We start from the raw sequence: 11,000 nt of genomic DNA, 5'->3' as shown, positions 1-11,000 counted from the left end.
CACAAATTTAATGATGAAGAAAAAGAAAATTAAAAAAGGAGAAAGATAATATAAAGCAAAAAGGAAAAGAAAAAAATAATTTAACAAATAATTATGTAAGATAAATTGAATGTGAATGTAAATAAAGAGTCTACATAAAACTCAAGAGAAAACAAAAATAATAATGGTGTTTTTAATATACATAGCACATTGAACAGTACAAAACAGACAATGATATGTAACAAACACAAATCCTTAAACATAGCCTTCCATAAGTTTTTTTTCATGAATGCATACCAACAAATGTCCAGCAACCATATATTTCTCGGTTAAAGTGCACATTTTATCTTTACTCAACACCCTCCATGAGGACTTTAGAAGTGATAAATTAGATGAACGGCACTAAGTCAATACCATTCTCTGTCAACAAACTGGCTACTCTAACTGAAAAATGGAATTGACCATCACATTATAATCCCTCCATTGCTGAAAAGGTGAGTATATTTGGTAATGGGGTGCAGACTATCAACCCAAAGATTAAAAGTCGAGTGTTTTAACAACATGGTGCTAATTAGTTTCAATATAAATAGCAGAGTATAACAGAAAAATGATATTTTACACAAATGTAACTTTATCAGTAGGCAACTGGAGATATTAAAGCATGTAATGATGCATCATCTGAAATTGTTCAGACACCAACAAGAAAGAAACATACAATTTCAGCTAACCTCTAGTATTTCCCATAACATATTACTGTTTTGTAGGTTGTAACTAATATTACTTATTTTTCTTATTATACAATATTAAATCCAAACAAGTAAAGTTTGTTTTTCTAAATCTAAGGTGTTCACTGAAAACAAGTGATAAACGTTATGAAATTACAAATCAGAACCACTAAAACAAAGAACTAACAGATCTAATTAAATTTTGTATATTACTAAGTACAAGATTACAAGATAAAAGGTAATATGTACCCACACACAAAGTTTCCAAAATTGTGTAACATGGTCATAGAGCACACAGTATATTATAATTTCTAAAGCATTTTAGTAAATCACTAGTATGCTGCTAACTTTAAAAAGTCACATAAAAATGAGAATCTGAACTGCATTGTTTCCTCTTATTACAAACTCATTTGATTAATACAGGAAACAGCATAATGTAACTATGTGACGAGAAAGCAATTAATTAAAATTATTATATATTTCATTTATACATACACTAACACAATTAAGTCACATGCAAGTTATAAAATAGAAATTTCAAATGCTTAGCATTTGGGCCCGGCATGGTCAGGTGAATAGGGCGCTCGACTCGTAATCTGCAGGTCGCACGTTCGAATTCCCGTCCCTCCGTTGGCGGTGGGTGGTGTTGACTAGCTGCCTTCCCTCTAGTCTTACACTGCTAAATTAGGGACGGCTAGTGCAGATTGCCCTTGTGTAGCTTTGCACGAAATTCAAAACAAACAAACAAGCTTAGTATTTCTTAAATATAATTCACGTATACATCACTTACCACTACAATCACCATCAGAATTCTTTTTATAACCTTCCTTACACACTGTGCTATTATTTCCTTCATCGTTGATAAAACAATATGTAGTGTCAGCAATCTCTTCTGCACACTTAGCTGCAATAACAAAATTTAAAATATCTTAACTATGATTTTAATAACTTAAAAATATAAAAATACTTTATGTTATTTTTTCCTAGAATATACAATAAAGCATTGTAGGAACATTTTGTATGTTGAAAAAATTAACATAAACTCCACAATTATTTCACTAAACATTTTATTCTACAACTTATTCACAAGCGACCTACTATTTAAACTGCCAGACTCACAATGCATAACATACTATACTTCTTCTGTTGACAATGGAGAGTATGGAACAAGGGTAATACTGTTTACATTACAACAAAATGCAAATATACTGCAACAACAATTTCTAATCACATGAATGTAAGTGTGCAGCCAAAAATAATGGTGAAAATCCTTTGAATATTGACATAAAAATATACAATGAGTATAAAATAATGTAAAAAAAATTATAATTAAAAGAGAAAATGATCTAAAGAGTGAAGTAAACTAGTAAGGAAAAAAAAAACTTACAATCATATTGCAATGATTATTTATTTTTATTTATGATTATTATAAATGATTAAGTGTATAAAATGTATTATTTTCTAGAGAATTTGCATGTATTGCACTCATGTGCTCTAAACTCAGCAGGATGGGATACAAAGTTTATATCTGGAGATTCTTATCATCCACTGCCCTGATAATTCAGGGATGTAAGAAGTATTTTCTTAAAAATCACAATGTTCATGATTACCTTTTTTATCAGTCCATGGGACAGACAACCCTAAATGTTTTCAGTCTCTTCAAAAAAATATTTGATCTTCACCCCTTACCTTAAAAAGATAATACAAAGAAGTTAGATAAAATATTTATGGTTCTACCTGTTGTTAAACAAACTTCCAAATTCCTTTCAAAATATACTGTTTATTGTGTGGTCCACCAAGATAAAACAAAACAAAAAGCAGTTTGAGCTTGAACAAAAATGTTTGAGAACCACTGTTTTACTGTATGATATACACGATTCTGGTTTAATACCTGTACAGAATGTTATGCAAAATTACACATTTTTTGAATCAGAGTTTATCACAGATTAAACATTCTTAATGTAGTTCATTTTAAATTTAATGAAGGAATACATATTAACTAAAGGCAGTATTGTACCTAGATTGTACATATAAGAAACCTGTGTCCCCTGGTATTAATATAAGGAAACACAGTGGAAATTAGAAGAACACCCTTGAGATGTATTGTTTTTCATATTCAAAAATATTACTAAGGATTAACAATGAATTTAGTGTTAAATTTCTAGAACAAATCTAAAGTTTCCAAAACGAAGTCTTAAATAATCTACATGAATTTGGTGGATTATGTAAATTAGCAGTGCTCAACTCAGAATGTCATTGGTTGGTGCATTACAACCAAATTTAATTATTAATATAGTAGAGAGTAGTTTGGAGGTTCTTTTGGTTTATATTACTACAGTAGTAATCTTGTGTGTGTTTTATTACTTGTCAGTTACTTAAATAATGCCACAAGTGCTATTATCATTGCTTTTATATGTAGAAATACAACAAGGCGTTATAGATAATACAGAGAAATGTAAAAATAGTCATACATCTGTCCATACATGCTCACTATGGAGGCAAGGATTTCCTAAGCAAGGAACAAATTTTGAAACTGGTTTTAGAAACTAATACAATTGAATTTTAATGGTCCTCTGATTGGTCAAAAGAGAAGTTAATGTAATAGCTGCTAATTACTTAAAATGTTTGTTAGAAAGGTTCATTCAATAAAATGTAAGCCCACTTGTGAAAATTTGCTGTTAACAGATGTGACTGGTCAAAACGATAGTGACACAATAATTTGTTCAAGGGAATGTGTACTTAAAATGTGAAATGGCACTTTTGTTACAACACCACAAAGCATTTAACCTCATATATATATACACATATATATGTGTGTGCTTACTTCATTCTGAATAGTATAATCTGATCAAGCTGTAATTCAAAGCATTTTGTTGAGTGTTATTTCTAAGCAGTGTTCATTTGGTTGATTACGAAATTAAGAATATTCGATATATGTCTGCTTCTGTATATAAATTTAGAAACTAAATCAATAGTTAGTGGTAGATTAATTTTCCTGCTGTAGTTTAAACTAAAAGACTTGAATGCCATTTATAGAGTTCATAATTCTTGAGTAGAATTTTCACTTCAAAAGTGTCTAATTGTATAATTATGGAAACTATTACTGTAAAACATTTCATTACTGGTTACTTAAAAAAGTGTGTATTTTTATAAGAACTTGTTTACCAACAGTTCGGTCTTTGTTATATTGACTTGATGTAAAACTTTAAGCATTTTGTAAATAAATATGTCCATATAACAAAATATGTAAATCTTGAATCAAATTTTTAAATGAACACATTCATTCTGTGTAAAGTCATACTACAGAGTGCTGACTGGAGTAATTTAGACGTTTTGTGTGATAAAAAAAAGGTAAAAATGAAGAACAAGGTTATAATTATTTTATTTGATATTTGTATCATTCCTACAGCTTCTTCAGATATGACCTCCAGCTTACACTGCTATACTCACAGTGTCACAGATCATGCACTTTTGACTTACTTCTATTGACCATTAAAGAGTATAAAAAAGTCAACAAGTGAATAATACTGTTTAAATTAAAACAAAACCTAAATATACATCAACATTAATTTCTAGCAATACGAATGTACATGTGCAGCCTTAACTTACAGAAAAAACAAAATGACCTGAATTTTTTAAGTATTGTAATAGAACTTTTAGAATGATGCCATTACTTTATTTTAATTAATATTTTAAATTCAACAGAAATATTTAAAAAGAAAAACATGAGTTACACTAGTTATTCCTATAATGTTCATGAACTTTTTTAGAAAGGTATGTGCTAACTTCAAGTTTTGTAGATGCTCTTGATTATTTAAAAAGGAAACTTTAAAAAAGTATATATATATAAACCCCTCATCTAAATTAGTTTTCCTACTTAGGTTCACATCAGCCTACTCAAGTGAAAAAAAGCAGTAATCTCAGGAGAACTCGTAATGACCAACCAAATTTATAATTCTAAAGAAAGCAAACTCAGTTGACCAACAGATCTACAATATGCACTTAAATTGAGTAGTTGCTTAGTCAGTTTTATATCTGATTAATTTTAAACTGTTTCAAAGTAAATTAATAGGAGATTTTTACTCTGAATAAAGAGGATGACACTGTAAAATGTCAAATTGGAATACTTTTATACATTACTGCAGAATTAAAAGACTTGCATTCAAAAATGTAAAGGTCATGGTTACCAGTAGGACTTGTACAAAATCCAGGCAGAACCTTAAAATAAGTATTAATATGTTCTGCATACAGTCCAGATAATGCTTGCAAGATAAAAAAAAAAAGCTTCACTAAAATCCATAATAAAAAAGTTATTCACAAAGTAAGTTGTGTAATTTGCAATGAATTTTACATTAAAGAAACATCTATACATTACACAACAGATTTGTTGAATGCACGTTATCAGCTTTTAATCAACTTGGCAGAAAAAAGGTAGATGAAATCTAACTGCTCTTTACAAATAAAAATTCTTGCTGCAGCTAACAATATTCTGATATTCTTGTCCATAAATATAAAATGTAAATCCTATCACATACCTGAAATTTAAGATCTTAGAAACTTGGTTACAGAAGCAGGAAACGGATGCATAAATGGAGAATAATCTCTTTAGCCTAAATTCTCCATTATATAGTTTTGCAGTTAAATTGCTTTCAAATATATTTTGGGAGAGTTTGGAACCATCCTTTTAATCTTAAATGAGTTTAAGAAAAACTTTGATAAGTATATGAATAATAAGGGCTGGCTTTAAGATTTATTCATTTCAATTTAGTGTAGAGGATGGAACAACTGAAATGGACCAATAGGTCCCATGTTGTCCCAAAACACTGTCATGTTAAGACTGGCAACATTTGTTACTTTTAGATAATTTGGCAGATTGGAAAGGATTGGTGTGGAATATTAGTGTAAAAAGGAGAAACATCCATTACTAAGGGGCAAATATCTGTTGTCATTGATTACCTCAATAATATTTATATTATGAGCTGTGCCCTTTATATAAGAAGAGAGAATATAGGAAATAATTTTTATGTAATGGTCAGTAAATGCAGAAAGCTTCTCATTGGCCATGATGGGAAGACTAGGCTTATAATATACAGGTATTTTTGGTGAGAGTTAAAATGTACCTAGAAAAGCCTACTTGGATGTCAAATAATTAAATGTTTCTTTGTCATGTTTTTTGTTTTTGAAAGAATTGTAGGGTCTTATATGAGATGCTTATGGAAATTAATGTCATCAATTTGGTTTTTAGGCTCAAGAACCTTTAGAGCATTTCTTTCCTTTTGTTTCATAGTATTGTAATGTTGCTTGGAAGAGTAAGTTTGTATTATGTCATTTTCTATAGACTGATCTATGTATTTAATAATTATAGTGAAAACATTGAAAGTTAGTAATTATTACTTGTACGAATTACAAGGTCACTAATATTATTTCCAGGTTTGTTAGTTTGAGAGGACTCATGTCCAGTAAAATATAGTGTTTTTAAATGTTATTTTTTTTATTTTTAGTATTTGAAAATGGTGAATTGGTAGTTTCAAGTGAGCTATTTGCTACTTGGATAACATCTTGACAAAAAGGGAAGGATTGCTAAAAATGGTGTTAGAAGCAACCACAATTTTGGAATTGGTGTTAGTTTTTAGGCACTGGTTTTAATTAAGGTTTTTTTAAGGAGAAATAAATCAGTTCTCTGTTTAAATTTTTAAAGTTATTGTTTTTCTTGAAAAGAAGGGTTCTAGAGGTAAACATAGTACCTTAGCAATGTTCATGACTTTCACAGGGGTATTTCTGAGAATCTGTTGCCATTAGTAGCAGAGACTGTTGTCATGAGCTTCTACCATGATGAACGTTTGTAATATGAATGATGTGGTATGATTCTATACTGTGTACTATAGAGTAGCAATCTGGCATGTTGATAGTATCTGGTGCTTTTTTCAGTAAGTATACTAAATTTAAAAAGAAATGAAAGATATAGAGGGGTTGTAGTTTAAAGTATAACTGCTTGTTGATCTTTTTGACAATATCTTTGACATCTGATGGTAATTTGATTTCTTACTCATGATTACGTTTTTGTACTTTTCTTTTATTTCAGATCTTGATGACTGTACGTTTAAAACTTGTAAAGAATCTGAAGAATGTAAATCTGGGAAATGTGAAAGTAAGTTTTTCTTAGAGTTACTTTATTTCCTAGCAGTGAGAATAACTTTAATCTATTGCAAGATATTAGTATAAAATATTTTGTAAATATTTGTTTATACGTGCACATTTAGTCTTTTCCATATTGAAAGAGAATTTGAAGCTGTACTGTTATGTAGCTAGATTTTGTACTCCAATTTAGTAACTTTGTAGTGCTGCTGATTGAAACATGGAAAATATTAAGCAGATTTTGTTGTATTGGATATCAGAATCTATATTATGATCAATTGGCATAGACGATATTAAGAAAAAATAAGGGACAGATATAAAATGTCAGAAAAATATGCATGTAAAAAGGTTATAAGTTTTTAAGCCTCAATGGCCTTATACTTTGCATGGTCATGTATTGTGTAATTTAAATAGTAATAAACTATCAAATAATTTGGCATAAGATTCAGAATTTAGAAAATGTGGGTGTCTGAGAACCACAGAAATGAGAATTTTGATAATTTATTGGTGAAGGGAAACATAAATAATGTGTTTCTATTGAAATGCAATGTACTAGACTAATCTATATAAAAATAAGAATAATTTATTTTTACTATTACATAAAATGAAAATCAATTTAAATAATGAAAAAAAGAATGGCCAAAAAACGTTAATCTTGACCTTCTGAAAGCTGGAACAAAACTTAAATGGAAGTTTCAAAATTGATTCCACAGTTTCATTCTTTTTGTAGGAAAGAATCTCCAGGGCCAATCATAAACTAGCTTTACACTCACAGCTAATTTGGGCACAATACCAATATCCCATAATATAGTAAACAGTAATGGTATATTCAGGTAAAACTTCGTTGGCATTATAGTGTAGTGGGATAGGTCTCCTTAATAACAGGTGATACAAAAAAAATATTTATTATAAAGTACTACTGAATATCTGAGTTTATGAGAATGAAATAGAGACTGAATACAATGTAAAATAAAAGTAAACAGTATTTATTAATTCACCAACACAGTGTGTGTTTACTTCCTTTTTAGGTACTGCCTGGTAATTTCTACTTGATCAGATAACTTCTTCTCAGAACTGGTAACACCAAGATAATTTAACAGAATGCTTAATTTCAATGGTTCTTAAACCCCAGCTAATTTCAGATTTAGCCAGAGTGAAAAGCATTAACCATATGACTAGTCAATCTAATTATAGTTTAGGGGAGTTTATACCCTTGGTATACCACCTGAAGTATCATTGAAGGACACTTCTGTCTACATTCTTGTATAATGTTCAGCATTACAGCCATGTCTTCCATGAACAGAAGAGGTGTGACCTCAATAGAATGACAAGGAACAAAGGCAGCTGGATTAACATCAGTTTAATGCTTTCTTGATCATGTGTTATATGTAAATAGTGCATACTTAGAAAAAGGTGATAAATTCAATATAATATTGTAGTATTATAAGAAGGTAGAAATCGATGGTTTGTTTATGTAACATAACAAAATATATAGCAAATAGTATGTGTTTGTTTCTGTACATTTTTTAGTTTAGAAAATGAACAAAATCCATTTTTATATAAACCACTTAAGTAACTTTTCACTAAATTATCTATATATGTTATATCCCTCCAACTAAAAACTATGCAGTTGTGAGTCTGCAGTTTGGTGTAAACTCATGTTTATTACCAAAACCCTTTGAAAAGCATCATCAGTAATGTAGTTCTGAAGTAATTCATTTTATGAATATTGTCTTAATTATAAGCCTACATATTAATGAACTCAACAGTAAAAAGTGTCATATTTTGCTATAATATTTTTCTCTAGAAATAAAGAACTGCAAAAATGATTCGTGTAAAGACAAAGACAATAGCAAATGTGAAGAAAACTATGAAGACCCAGTAAATGTTAAATGCATTTGTAATAAAGGATTTGTCGAATCTGGTGCAAAGTGTTTTAATGAAAGTAAGTATAGAGGTAATTACTTTTAAAAAACGATTACTTACAGTTTGTGCATAAACATAACTTATTTGAGAATTAGTGTGAATCTTGACTTGTATATTTTAATAATACCTTAGAATAGCCATTCTCAATCTGTTATTTCTGTGTTCTTTTCTGGCTTTCTGTGGAAATGTTTGCTTGGTTAAGAAAAGGCAACAATAGCAAAGTGAGGTTTGCTGTAAGAACTGGACACTTGAACAAACTACATAGATGATATATATTTCATTTGAACAGCCACTTCTGAATCATTTACCTTTCCTTAAGCTAACACCTTTCACTAAGTTTCCTCTTCATTACTCCACTAACCAAATTCACTTTCTTAATATCACTGTATCTTTAAATGATGTCCTTTTACATTTCAATAATAATTACGAGTCTAAAACTAAGTTTCATTCATTGAAACTTGTTTCTTAATTTTTGTTTTACAGAAGATCCTTGTAAAGACAGTCCTTGTGGAGATAATGATTGTAAAGCTTTGGAAAACACTTTTCAGTGTGTTTGTACTGAAAAAACCAAGTGGTATAATTACGATACTTCAACATGTGAAGAAATAAGTAAGTATGCTTTTGTGATTACAAATTAAATTATTCAGATATATATATATCATTACATTGGATGTTGAAATATATTATTTTCTTAGGCATTTGACAGCCATATATTTTTATAAGAAGTTTTTAAGATAAGTTGTTATATTTTGATGTATTACTTTTAAAAATTTGTGTTTATAGGTACAGCTGGTGTGTATTTGTTATCACCTGCTTATTCTTTGAAAAAGACTGTTTTTCATTAAATATTTTATAAAGCCAAAAAGAAATTTAAGTAATACATGTGATTTTAATGACCAAGAAATACATAAAAAGCAATGTGCTTGAACCTAGCAATTGCAACTCACACTACTGCTTTGATACCAGTGTTGTTACCAGTTAAGCCAACAGGGCTCAGGTACCAAGCAGATAACTCTTCACCCCACTTTTCATCATTCTTCAGTATAACATGGCACTATTTTGAGTTACTCAGAATTTCAGAAGAAGATGAAGATTTTTCTCAAGTGCACATAACTGCTGTGTGGCAGAGAATCTGATAGCAGTTACTTGACTGCACCACCATGTAAGTGTGACAGTTATATGAAACAGCTAAATCCAACTGTTATATATATATATAGGTATTGATAAAATAAAATAGATATGTGATATGAAAATCAATTACCAATAAAATGTTTTACAGAACTAAAAAGATAAAACACATAGAAAATTATTGTAAATAAATATTAAGTGTTTAAAAAGTAAGCTACACATGAGAAATGTAAAAACAATTATCAAAGAGGGAATTAATTAAGTATCAAATATCAGTTATTCCAGGTGCTAGGTTTATTCCACAAGGTTAATCAGTATCTAAAGTGGCAATCTGGTAGAATTCTTTCATTGCTCTATCAGTTTTAGTTTTGTAACCAGTTTCAGTACCTATGGGAATCACATTGTTAACAGGAATTTCAGAGAAAATTGTCTTAGATGATTACTAAAGTTGAAGTAAGTGGACAAGTTTTTGAATTTCAAGTGATAGGTAATACCAAGAGGAATTCATTTTTTTTTTTTCGGTATTATACTGTTTAAGGATGGTTTTTTTAATGAGTGTTGTTAGGTTTTTTTTTATTCAGTTTCAATATACAATTTTTGTAATATGGGTTGGTTTAGATTCCTGGTATATTTTCTGTAATTGTTTCACTAGTACAGATTTTGTTGATTCCAAGCACTTGCCTTTAGGAAATATTCCATTTAGTGTGGGTGGCTATGGCAGCTTTTGCAGTGAACATACTGTGTCCTGTCAGTCGGTTTTCTCTATAATTCAGTATAACATAAACATAAACAAGTTAGATATAAACAGAAAAATCAATTACAACGAGAAGAAAGTGCTTAACATAGCAAAAGTTTTCTTGATCAACCAAATGATTCTACACATAAAATTGTCATTTCCTAGAATCTAAATTAAGGCACAGGTCAGGAAGGTTTGAAGTAACGTGACATAATAAATTAAAAATTGAAAACTATTATTTGATTCATTTTATACAATTACTATCACATAATATTGTAATTTAAAAAAATAATCAGTGATTTGAACTGTTCCACTTAAATATTGTTAACATAATCACGAATACGTTTGATAGTAAAAAAAGAATAAAACCT

At 29.4% G+C, this 11,000-nt stretch overlaps 2 long non-coding RNA genes across 2 annotated transcripts; one reads left to right on the top strand and one right to left on the bottom strand.

Annotated features, from left to right (window-relative positions):
- Positions 1-1,496: 1,496 nt before the first annotated feature.
- LOC111083829 lies at positions 1,497-8,520 on the bottom strand. Its single transcript, XR_002609271.1, has 3 exons — positions 8,509-8,520; positions 6,899-6,904; positions 1,497-1,608 (listed from the first exon to the last, which is right to left on the bottom strand). It is a non-coding gene; the product is annotated as an uncharacterized LOC111083829 (long non-coding RNA).
- LOC111083828 lies at positions 6,782-10,764 on the top strand. The gene is made up of 3 exons (XR_002609270.1): positions 6,782-6,852; positions 8,647-8,796; positions 10,721-10,764. It is a non-coding gene; the product is annotated as an uncharacterized LOC111083828 (long non-coding RNA).
- The last annotated feature ends 236 nt before the right edge of the window (positions 10,765-11,000 follow it).

The sequence above is a fragment of the Limulus polyphemus genome, unplaced genomic scaffold (assembly GCF_000517525.1).
Source record: "Limulus polyphemus unplaced genomic scaffold, Limulus_polyphemus-2.1.2 Scaffold11447, whole genome shotgun sequence".
Classification (NCBI taxonomy): Eukaryota; Metazoa; Arthropoda; class Merostomata; order Xiphosura; family Limulidae; genus Limulus; species Limulus polyphemus.
Note: the sequence above shows the minus strand (reverse complement) of the source record. Positions and strands in the feature narration are given on the sequence as shown.